Genomic DNA, 12,912 nt, shown 5'->3' with positions numbered 1-12,912 from the left:
ATGGCTGCTTCAAAGCACAAGTAATTTCAAACTGCTTATATGAACATGACGATGGGGTCTGTGAACTTCCTGTGGCTTTCCCAGTCACCAGATCTGAATCCAATAGAGCACCTTTGGTATGTGGTACAATGGGAGATTTTGCAGCTGACAGATCTGCACAATTACTTGATGTAATAATGTCAACATGGACCAGAATGTCTAAGGAATTTCCATCTTGTTGAGACCCTGTTATGAAGAATTCAGGAATATCTGAGAGCAAAAGTTCCTGTTAGGGAAGTGCCAGTGGGTTTACAGATAACATTCACACATTATATATTTCAAAAGCATCTGTTTTGTGCAAAGCTGCAGATTAATAGAGGATAGTGTTAATGGCATCACTCTGACAATGTAGATGAATATTTGTGTAGATAATGTATACTCCTCTCAGAATTTCTTATACTGAGTGGTGAGTGGTGCCACTGGACTCTGAAGCAGTGGAAAAGTATTCTGCCAACTGTAAAGTGGGATGATGCTATGGGGTTGTTTTTCAGGGAGTGGCCTAGACCCCTTAGTTCCAGTGAAAGGAAATCTTAATGCTTCAGCAAACCAAGACATTTTGGACAATTGTATGCCTCAAACTTTGTGGGAACAGTTTGGGGAAGAACCTTTACTGTTCCAGCATGACTGAGCCCTAGTGCACAAAGCAAGGTCCATAAAGGCATGGCTGGGTGTGTTTGGTGAGGAAGAACTTGACTGGCCCACACAGATCCCTGACCTCAACCCCACTGAACACCTTTGGGATGAACACGAACAGAGATAGCGAGATACTCTCCTGGATGAATTGGACAAAAATTCCCACAGACACACTTCAAACTCTTGTAGAAATCTTCCTAGAAGAGTGAAAGCTGTTATAGTTGCAAAGGGGGAACCAACTCCATATTAATGTCTATGGATTTAGAATGGGATGCATAAAAGAACCTGTATGTGTAATGCATAGGTGTCCCAATACTTTTGTCCATATAGTGTATGAAAAGGCTCTATTCTCTGATGTAACTTTATTAATTCTAAGTACTAATAGTAAGCCAGCACCTTGTGATCTAAGTAGACGTGATGGTTCATAACAAGAGAGAAGTTCACTCAGGTACTAAGGGGCCATTTAGAATTTAGAAAGAATTTTGTACTCAATGCAGAATTTAACTGGCAACCAGTGTAGGTTTGAACTGGGCTGATATGGTCAAACTTTCTGCTTCTTGTGAGGACTCCGGCTGCGGTGTTCTGGACTGAAGCTTGTTAAGGCTTTTGCTGGAACACCCAGACAGCAGGGCATTACAGTAATCAAGCCTTGAAATAATAAATGCATGAACTAGGTTTTCTGCATCCTGTACAGACAGTGCATTTCTTAATTTGGCAATATTGTGAAGATGCAGGAAAGCTATTTTAGTAATATTGCTTATATGTGCATCAAAGGACAGATCGGGATCTATTGTAGACACCAAGATTTTTTACAGATGTACCTGATAACCAGAGAAACTATTAAGTTTAAGCGTTAAATTCATTTCCAGCAGCTTTTGGACCAAGAAGAACCTCTGTTTTGTCCGATTTGAGTAGGAGGAAGTTACTCAACATCCAGGTTTTTATGTCTTTAACACAGTCCTCAATCTTATTAAATTAAATCATCTGGTTTAGTTGATATATACAATCGTGTGTCATCAGCGTTGCAGTGGAAATTGATGCCATGTTTACTGATAATGGTACCCAGTGGTAGCATATATAATGTGAATAATAGAGGTCCTAAAACAGAGCCTTGTGGAACACCATACTTTTGTACGAATAGGGAATTGGCTGTTTACATTCACAAACTGATGGCTATCACTCAGGAAGGATCTGAACCAGGAAAGAGCTAGTCCTGTTACTCCTAAATGGTTATCAAGCCTGTTTAGTAAGATAGATTGGTCTATCATATCAAATGTCACACTCAGATCAAGCAGAACTGGGAAAGAAACTGGGAAAATAATAAGAGATCTTTACAATTTTCACTAGTGCTGTCTCTGTACTATGATGAGGCCTAAATTCGGACTGAAAATTTTCATGTATGTGTGTATGCAAATAGAAACTTAGTTGTTGTGCCACAGCTTTATCCAAAATCTTTGCTATAAAGGGAAGATTTGAGATATATAATTTGAAAGCCTGCAGGGATCAAGATTAGGTTTCTTAATTTAGTTTTTGGAATATAGTCAAGGCTAAGAGAGGAGTTTATCATTGACAGAATACGCTTGGATATTTTTGGCAAACTTTCTTTGAGTAATCTTGTAGGAAATGGATCTAATACGCAAGTAGGAGATTTTGAGGAGGAAATAATTTGAACTAGCTCAGTTTGTTGAAGTAAGGTAAACAATTCCAGCCTCTCCGCAGTAGTTACACTGTACTCAAGATCTGGATTAGCTTTGTAGGGCAGCAGGCTTGTAGCAGGGCAGCAGGTTAACTGTGCATTTTGAATTTTTTGCCTGATCATTTCAATTTTATCACTGAAGAAATTCATAAAATCATTGTTGCTGTAGGCTGACGACATCTGGGGTTCAGTAAATGTTTGGTTCTTAGTCAACTTAGAAATTGTGCTAAATAATAATACAGGATTACTCTTATAACTTTCAATCATATAGGAGAGATAGGTTGAACGTGCTGCAGTAAGTGCCCTTCTATAGTGTATAAGGCTATCCTTCCAGGCGGACCGGAATACTTCTAGTTTAGTCAGATGCCATTTTCACTCTAATTGTCTGACAATGTTTTAAGGCTCAAGTATGATCATTGCACATTGTACTTTTGTCGCACTTATGAACTTTTTGACTTGTAAAAGTCCATTTATGAACTTTCTTTTTTGTTACTGTGTCTTTGAGACTGATATATGAAAATGACTTCTATCCTGAAAGACTGTCCAATATTCTGTCTCATTCAAATAGCAATCCCAGCTGAAACATATTACTCCATGTATGGACTGTATGGATTGGGGGCTGAATGGTATTTGAGACATTGTTTACATACATCCTCAAACTTAAAATAGTACATAATACTGGGCTTTCCATTATAAAGGCCCTTTAAAAGTCCTGATAGCACAGCTATCTTCTGAATGAGCCTCTTCCTCTCAGTGTTTCACTGTCACTGCCCTGCAGGTGTGAAGTGTACATCTGCACTCCCTGTTCCTCTTCCATTCTTCTTCTCTGCAGGCCTGCTTAAAACTAGCCTGCTGTGACAGGCCTGTGCCATTACAGGCGGAGTTGTAGTGGGTGGGGCTGAAGGCCTCATCAAGAGCACTACTTACACCTGCGTGGTGTGCTTGTGGCGGGGGGCTTCTCTTTTGTTCTTTTGTTTCTGTGTCCTGGGTAGTTTGCACAGGAACATCACGCCCCACAAGACCATAAGGCTGCCCCAGGGCAGGAATTCACCAGTCCAGTATTTCTGCAAAGGCAGAGTGTTGAGGAGAGAGAGGAATTGAGAGAGAAAGAAAGAGAGGATGAGAGGTTCGCAGAGGTAATGTGTCTGATTATCACCACAAGGCAGAAAAGAGCTCTGTGGTGACAGAGAGACAGAAAGAGGGGTAGAGCGAGGGGGGTGTGGAAAGGAAGCAGGGGGATGTCAGGATGCCCTCCAGAGCAAAAAAAAAAATTAAAAACCTCCATCTCTTTCGTCTCTCTGTCTCGTTCTCTCTCTCTGCGCCGTCCTCTTCAAACCCAATTACAGTGAAAATTGTGAGGCCGTCATATTTTTTTGCTGCTAGCACTTTTCTCCCTGGGGGCCCTGACGGCTGGACCACAACCCAATTACGAGCAAGAGGAGCTGTGCACAATCAGGCTACTTTTGAATATCCGTCCTGTTCTCTTTGTGTGTTTTTGGAGAGAACTGAACAAGATGTGTCAACAGAGCAAAAACCAAAGTTAACTTACCATTTCCTGCTGTTTTGGATTCAGAAGTCCTTTACACAACACTTCTCTAGTCACCAGTTTAGGCACTTAAAGGAATGGTTTGGTGAAAAAAGTCAAAACCTTTCTGTAAATACATCCCCAAAACCTTCCACCCACACAAACCACATGCAGGTCTTCACTAAGGTTGCACAGACTTTTGGACACAGTATGACTTACGGACAATTTCTGTTGTTTCTTTTTATTAATAACCATTTATCTTGAATTTTCAAACTGAAGATATACATTAATAAATTTAAAAACTTCATCCTTATAGTTTACAGTAGGACAGTGTGTCCTAAGCAAAATCAACGAGTGTGTGTGACCTTAATGAAGATGTTGAGAGACGTTTTTGGGGATGTATTTTAGATTTGGGTGTCTACAATGTGCAAAATACAGGGGGTCCTGGGGGTCCTGGGGGTCTGGGACCCCCCGAATGTCTCAAAATAAAAATTCTAGCGGGTCCCTGAAAATACACCTATTATCTAGTTATGTTGTCCTTTAGGGAAAAATAGACTCTTAAATACAAGTTCAGTGAATGGTCATTGCTTATCCTACTTCACAACTGGTGAACTTCTGTCTTTAATATTCTTAACTAACTATGCAGCACTGGTCTACTTCAGGGTGGCGCTGTAGGAAATTTGTTCACCCAGTTGGTCCTTTATAGAGTAGCAACTATAAAAATTTGACAGTATGCCGTAGTTATACTTATAAATCTGAAAACTTGCCCAATTTCCCAAGAGACTGGTGGAATGGGTGAATTCTTGCTCATTTCACAAAGACACTAGAGGAGATGTGTAAGATCTCAAATAAAGTGAGGAAAGCTGCAATACCAAATCAGAAAAGAGCCTTTCCATAAGAAGAACTGTTGAACCAAACATTTTGGTGCCATTGAAGCTAGCACCAACACTGCTAAGGACGAGTAAGTTAGCAGTTAGCCAATGCTGGAGTGGCCAGCCAACCCCCCCAAATACCAAGGAGTATTTCACATACTGGGTTTCTAATGGACTTGTGGTATTGTGTGCAATATACCATCATCCAATCATGCCCCTTGCCATTAATTCCTGAAGGTACTATTGCTTTTCCACATCACCAGCACACCTATCTGAACGCATCTTCAGTGCACGAAGACAATAGCAGCAGTAAACACAGACCAGTCTTTATGCTGACAGACTGAGGAGCCTCTTGATTGATATCCACAGTAACTTACTCCAGAAACCCACTTAAACACCGCAAGTTATGTAGTAACACCCACTTAAACCAGGAAAAAAAAAATTCTGGTCAGAAACTTTTTTCTTTGTCAGAAGTACTGTTTTCGGTATGGTTTCATAGTTTTTGGCATGGGTTGGTAGTTTTTACCTTAGGTGTAATAGTTTTTGTCATAGGTTTAATAAATCACATGTTTACAGCCTATAATTTGCTTCTTGTGAAAATGTAACTGGCAGGCCAACGCTAGCTGCCAAGCATTTTTTGTTTTGTAGTCACTCAATTTTGGGCAAAATAATCTTTTAATGTCTAATCTAATAATGTTTTCTAATTTTAAAGACACACTAAATTCAGATGCCTCGTTTAATGCAAATCTGATCAGTGTGAGCTGGTTTGTGCCGAAGGATCAGCATAGTCTTCTAGTTTCTGGTCACAGTAAACTTTAATCATGGAATTCCATTAAAAGCAATTTTTTTTTTACATTTTGGCATTCAAGAAATGTCAATGCTGTATTATGATTAATATCACCTTTATTAGAAAAATAAACGTGTTTTCCATTATGTTAGCTGCCATCAATCACAATTACACTTCTTGACCGTAAATGTGTAGAGAATGTATAACACAGTGTATTTTCAATGAAAGTGTATTTTAAAAATAGTTCTGCGTGATGACACCTCACACGCTTGACAACACTGGTAGCTGTGAAGGGTCTACCACCCAGCCTGAAAAAAAATATCTATGGGAAACACTTACTTTGATGTAATCAGTACATAAACATCCTTTAAGCTCCCCGCTCACGTTTCATAAAGGAAGCCACTCCATGCATGGAAAGCTGCAGCACGGCCTTATCAGTTTAACAAGCTTGACCACAAGTAGGGAAAAAATATCTCACACTGCAACAATATGTTCTAAAGCCAGACAACATCTGAGTTCAACTGACTCAGAACATGAGCTAACATTGCACATTAAACGAAAACTTGTTAAAACATGAGACAAATATAATTACTTTTGCTTCATACGGCAATGGATGGTTTTCAGACATTCAAATCATCCAAACTGATTGGCAGTTGCTCTAAATGTAAACTGTTGGCAATCAGGTTAAGCCTATTGACTATTTACTTCTAGTGTTGGTTAGCATCATTTGCCTTGTAGCTCCAGTGCTAAACTAAAGACACCAAACATGCTTTGGCTGATCGACCTCATCCGGGGCAAGTGGAAAATTATAAATCAGTTGTTTTGCCATTTTTTTAAACAGGTTGAGAAAGAACAAGGAACAGCCAAATCCCCGCCACTCCCATTCATCCACCATCCACCTACTTCCTTCAGGCACATCATTTGGAGACAAGACATAATTCTAAAACTGGTCTTTTTGGCTTCCGTATTTTTCAAAATGTAGCTGCATGGTGCATTTTTAATTAAGTAGAGGGAGTGCATCTCTTCAACCTCAGCCTTTTTACAGTGGATTTCAATCTATTATCTATATCAGCATTAACTTAATAATACTTTCATTCATCTCAATAAAAAATTCAGAGGGATGACATGAAAGAAACAAATAATACAGATATTTCAGTGAAGCCAGGGCCCATCTGATCTCACACAGACAGCTTCCGTCCCCTTTTAATTTTTTTTTTTCTCAGAAATGCACTAGTTTTTCAGTTAATAAGGTATAATCAGTCTGTGTGCCAATGCTTTTACAAATAGCCAGTCAAAACCCAGCAGCCTTTCGTCAGAAGCTTGAGTCCAAAATGGACATAAAATCTTTTTTTTTTTTAATCAGTCATATCCGTCACAGTTCAGAACATTTAATGCTAGTATCCTTTTCATGCTTGACTAGAATCTTGACTAGAGTTTGTATTTTGGTAGTTTAGGACAGTATTTTGCTACGAGGCAAATTCACTAAGCTGCGAAAACAGACAGTTTTGAATTAAAAATTAACACATTTACATACTCTTACTCTTACATACATGGCCAAAAGTATGTGAACACACAAACATCACATGCATATATGCTTGTTGAATACCTTATTCCCAGGTGTTATCTGCTGCTGGTCACAAATGTTTGGTGGGCCTCTACCTGGCTACCTTTTTTGGGTGGTTAGCAAACAATGTTACAAACAAACTGTGCTGCTGAGTATATCAACTTTGTAAACATTTTTATACATTTTTTTTGTCCAAACGAGACAAAACAATAACACAATTACACACACATTAATGAGAGCACAGGTTAACATAAACACAACAACCAGTGCAACACTTCCCCACAAAAGCATGCACCTGCTCTGGATAAGCAAAACATTTACTCAAATCAAAGAGACAAAATTAAAATTAGACAGCTGGAATTTACATAATAAAGATGTAAAAAAGCAGCAAACTTAAAAATCGCAAGCTGTCAGGCATCCTAAGCTAAAGCATACCACCATGGGGGGCTTGGAATTTTTTTTTTCCATTTCTATCTTACCTCTGATGTGCTATCTTGATGTGTCCATAGATCACTACACACAAGTACGATGCAGCATTTTCATTAACTTGCGTAGCTGATGTTTCTTCTGCTCTGTTGAAGCATCTGGTCTCGCTTTTACAGATCCCCAGCCACATCTTTTGTATGTCTGGGGCTTCAAATTCAAGGTACTTTCAAAAGAACACTAGCTCACTGCTAAAAAACCTGACAGCTTGAACAAAATAATGATGCAAAGAAATGGTTGCCAAGCAATGATGAGATGAGAAAATGGAGCTGACTGTTAGGAAAGCCGTGGAGAGCATCCGGATTATGATCAGCCGTAACACAATGACAAATTTTTTAATTAATTTAAAGTTCCTGCTGCGATTCGAGGAAAAACCATTAATATGGAGCTGGTCTTTTGCTGCAGTAACAGCCTCCACTCTTGCTCCCGAACACCACTATTTTTAGCTTTGTGCGTCATTTTTTAGTCGGCCCATCTAACAGAACAAATTTCCTACTTCAAAAATGTTCCTCAGCATGAACAATGAATCTGCTTATTCAGAGAGAAATCTTTGTTTATTGGAAATAAAAATTTTATTTTGTTTTACTCATTTTTAACAGACAGCATGGGCTGTTTTTAATAATTAAGGCAAAATTAATTTTTTTGTAATTGTTTTTTTTTTTTTACATTTTATTTCTGAGTTTCAATTTATTGTTTTACCAACTTCATTATTACTATTTTATGTTTAGGTTTTTCTATTTTTCTTTGATAATTGTTTTTTATCTTTATTTTATTATTATTATTATTCCCCATTTCTGGGACTAATAAGGGTCACTTAATATAATCTTATATTATACTAATAAGTTGTTTTTGTGCTTGTTCCCTGTATTAAGGAATAAATGGTCAGCGCCATAATAAACCAAAGAAGTGGAACGAAGCTACAATTCAAAAGCCGCCCTGTCTCTGTCACTTTAACCTAAAACAAAGCCTATTAACATAATTACAGTAATACTGCTGAAATGCACACATACCTTTAGAAAATGACTTTCTTATAGTTTTAACACACATACACAAACAGAGAGAAACAGATTCCACAGGGACCCTAAACAGTATCCTTATATTCACACTTAGCATCAACTTCTCCAGAGACCCTCCACAGGGGGAGACGGCGATCTTTTGTCTAAAAAGCGTTACAGGTGCAAGTAGGAAGACCAGAGACTTAACTGAGTGAGGGGGATTAAACAGGGGAAATGCCCAAGTTCCCTGAACAAACTGCTAAATTGTGGAGGGAAATCATAATAAAAACAAATTAGCTGTCCTATCGCTTACCTTCAACATGTTTTATACCACATGTCCATTTTTTTAAAGAGCCACAATGTGTAATGTGAAAAAACAAAGGGACGAGTAACAGCAAGATGGTGTTGTGACAGTTAGGGCTCATTTACGGCACTGAGCCATAATCTCAGAAAACTCACTTTCTGACATGTCCAAACGGGGACAGTCTGACCAACAAAAGATTGAACACTGAAATAGGCTGTGATACTTGTGACTGGTACATACTTGTTCTTTTACTCAGTAAAATAACTGAGAATGGTATGCTGTGTGTTGTTTCTCAGATATTCATCAGAAATACTTCAGCCTAAATAACACTGCAGGATTTAACTTAGATAGCTGATGTGGGTTATTGGTATCAAATCAGCTTTACTGATAGCAATTTCTGTTGTTTTAGATCAGACAAAATGAGCAAATTAAGCAGGACAAGGTAGCACACACTCAACTAACTGGCAAGCCAGCAAACATCTAAGCAGTGTCCTTACCCTGTTATTTTACTTTTATTTCACAATCTTAATGGCTCTGAATGCTATTAAGGTTAACTACAGCAGCAGTAACACTCCTTTGTAGGGCATGTATGTGCAGAACTAGACAGCTGTAGTTTTTAGCCATCAGTATTTCAGTTAATTATAATAGCAGTGATAGTGACAATTTCTTCAAAACTCAGTAAGGCTCAGTGCTCATGACCTGTTTTGCCTTTGCTGAACACTTGACTTACGTCAAGGTCAGATATTGGCTTACAACTTACAAGGTCTGATTTGATTGGCTGAGCTGGGCCTCATGCTTTTCCCCAATGTCAAACAGCAGAGGACCTCCATCCAGAGAACTTGTAGAGATGAGAATTACCACTCTGCAATGTCTTCCGGTTTTCTCAAACGCTAGAGGGCGCTCCCGAGTGAGTCCAAAATGAATGGGTTGATATGGAGCATTTGAGCAAAATCATAGTTTATAAATGCTTAAACATTTTTAATGTAAAAGAATACAATCATTTCCTGAACAATGAATAGCATAAAACATTTTAACACTGCAGTTTAAAACGGCACCTCATGTATGTTCATGACGTCAGTGAGCGCAAACAGCCAATGAGCTGCTCCGCTCGCCAATCAATCATCACGCTCTAGCAGTAATGCCCGCCTTCTGCTGCCCAAAACCCGTTTGCTGTAGAAAAAAGGAAACATATAGGTAAGATTTCTTTGTTTGTTTAGTGAAATACGTCCTTCTACTGTCTAAAATTAAAGAAACGTTTGGGCGAGTGATTAAAAACTATTTTAACTTTTCGTTTTTAGCCGTTGAGCGCCATTCACTCCCATTCATTGAGGATCTCTGCTGTTTGGCAGTCCTGTTTTTGATATAACGGGGGCAATAGGAAGTGGCCAGGCTCCTCATAAACCGGCTCTACTCCATCTCCCCTTATATTAGAGAATCTCTGACATCTCACATGTAAAATGTAAGTATTAAGGCCCAATCCCATTTCTTTATTTTTACCCCTACCCCTTCTTTTCACCCCTAACCCTTGTTTTCGAGTGTCACCCTAGTGGTTGAAATCTTGCCCAATGAAATGGGACAACCCTCAAATAATAATAATAATAAAAAAAAAACAAAAACAAACGTTGCTTTATTAACAGGCTACTAGCGCTGCTCTGTAGGCGACCCAGCCAGACTTCAGTGATAGCAGAGAAGGGAAAAGTTCAGCAACTTCGCCGCTGGGTTTTAGTTACATTTAGGGCATCATATGCCTTTAAAGAGGGGGTATAAAGCAATTATTTATTATCGCCCGCTGCTAATTCTTTGGTGGCACGAAGCTGAAGTGAGCTATTTACCAGCTCCTTGTTCGAATTTTCCCGTTCCACCTTAAATGGTGCAGGGGTTACATTCTGGCGCTTCAGGCATCAGAACTGCTGGACTATTTAAGGTCGAACAGGAAAGTTAGTTAGCTAGCTACCGAGATATTAGTATGCTATTGTGATTTTTATGCTTGTTATGAAGAAAACAACCATAATACATTGAAATGACATTTAACTAAGATAATAAAAATCCGTAATTTTTTTAACTGAGAAAATTCTCACATTTGTGGGTTTCTTTGGTCGCTCGCGCAGCCATCTTGCCGTTTTTTCTTTTTTCTCATAACACTCCGTTTGGACTGTGCCTCTGAAAAACGTCCGTTTGGAGGGCCATGTAGCCCTAACACTTCACCCTCCCCCTCTATCTCAACAAAAATTGGGATAATCTACCCCACAGGCGTGAACATGCAAAACAGAGGGCTAAGGGCTAAGTGGTAGGGGTAAGGGGTGAAATGGGATTGAGCCTAAAAGTTGACGCCATATAAACTTTGCTCCATCGTACTACATTCACATCTCAGCGTTTAGCCTAGCAACCTGGTATTAAAGTCAGTGTTTAGCAGATGCATTTAGTAGCTCATATGGCCAATGAGAAGTCTGTGGATTATTATTATTGACCTCGAAAAGCCAGTATGAGTCTACATCATTCACTGAGCACAAAATAATTTACTTACCATAGAAGGCGACTAATGCCCCTCATCCAACGTCAAACAGACTGATTCAAACCACAGTGGCTAAAAGATTCACTTTTGACTGAGGCAATTTGCTTAATAAAGAAAGAAGTCATGTTTATGAATGTGCTCCTCTGTCTGGCTTCTGTGTGCCACTCAAACTGCTGTACAGCCCTGTTGGATAGACAACTGACAAAGTGATATTACAGCAAAAATCATTCTTGCTGTAGGGGTGGGCAAAACAGCAAAAACATTAAAAACTGTCACAGTACTTCAAGACATTTTCACGATGCATGATGACTTAGTTTTTCTGAGATTTGATAGTTTGAACAGACAAACTAGAACCTATAGTGCCACCTATAAAAATAAAAGTACAATTATTACATTATATTAATAATGTATGTGTATTGATTATTGTCATGTACAATGATTTTATTCAGTGCTTTACAAACTGCACTGCACTAAATCCAATTAAACCAGCCTAAAGCTATGTGAAGCTCTCATAGGTTGTGTGATAGTGCTCGGCATCTTCATCTAGAAAAGTAAAACACAGAGGATCCCTCAGTGGGGTAATACCACTTACAGCAGCTCTACCTCATTACATACTTGGGTACATTTGGCATTATGGCCAAAGCTTGGTCTGTTATTTATGAATTTCTCGTAAACTGAGCTGTAAATTAAGTTGCTTCAATGCTTACTGGATGCAAGTTATCTAACCGGAAGTATAGCAAACGATCGTGTTTATAAGCATTCTGATATGGTCTATTTAGAAATGGTCAGGATTTTTGTAGTTACTGAACACTGTCAATGAATGTTTACAAATAATGTCAGTAAAATAATTTAAATAAATGAGTTAAATCAGTCTAAATGGCTGTCCTCAGGATGCTTGCTCAGGTTCATTAAACCAAATAAATAAAGTTTCTGCTGTGGGGACACTTAACCTCAATTAGGTCGACCTCCATCAACAGATATTACATGTTTAGAATTCTGGGGGTGAGGGGTTTTTGTTGTTAAAGTCCATGAGAGAGTATGATGGCAGAGTTTTACTGCTGGCTTGTTAAATGCATTTTTAGTTTAATTTGACTCTAAATTGGTGGAATTTTAATGGAGAAAGCTGAGACACTGTATGTACCAGCTGATGCACATGTTTTTGTCCAGTGTAATGAGAAACATGGCTGTAAAAAGAAACTTCAGTGGTTTTGAAACCATGCCGGCAGGAAGAAGTACAGCTGCTCGTGAATAAGGCTCAGAGTCTGAAAAGTATCAGAACAACATGACATTATAGCCAGATTATCATGAATACTCCCTCTGTTATTGTAGAGTTTTTTAAACATATTGTCAATCTGCCATATCTGCAGCGTACTGTCATTTACCACAGACAGAATCATTCACCAATTATCTGTACTTATAACAACAGAAAACTTAATGACTCACTAACACATTTATAACAGAAACCAATGAGCAGGTGATTACATTTTTGAATACTCTTCAAG

The sequence above is a fragment of the Colossoma macropomum genome, unplaced genomic scaffold (genome assembly GCF_904425465.1).
Source record: "Colossoma macropomum unplaced genomic scaffold, Colossoma_macropomum, whole genome shotgun sequence".
In the NCBI taxonomy this organism is placed as follows: Eukaryota; Metazoa; Chordata; class Actinopteri; order Characiformes; family Serrasalmidae; genus Colossoma; species Colossoma macropomum.
This window is presented reverse-complemented; position numbering follows the sequence as displayed.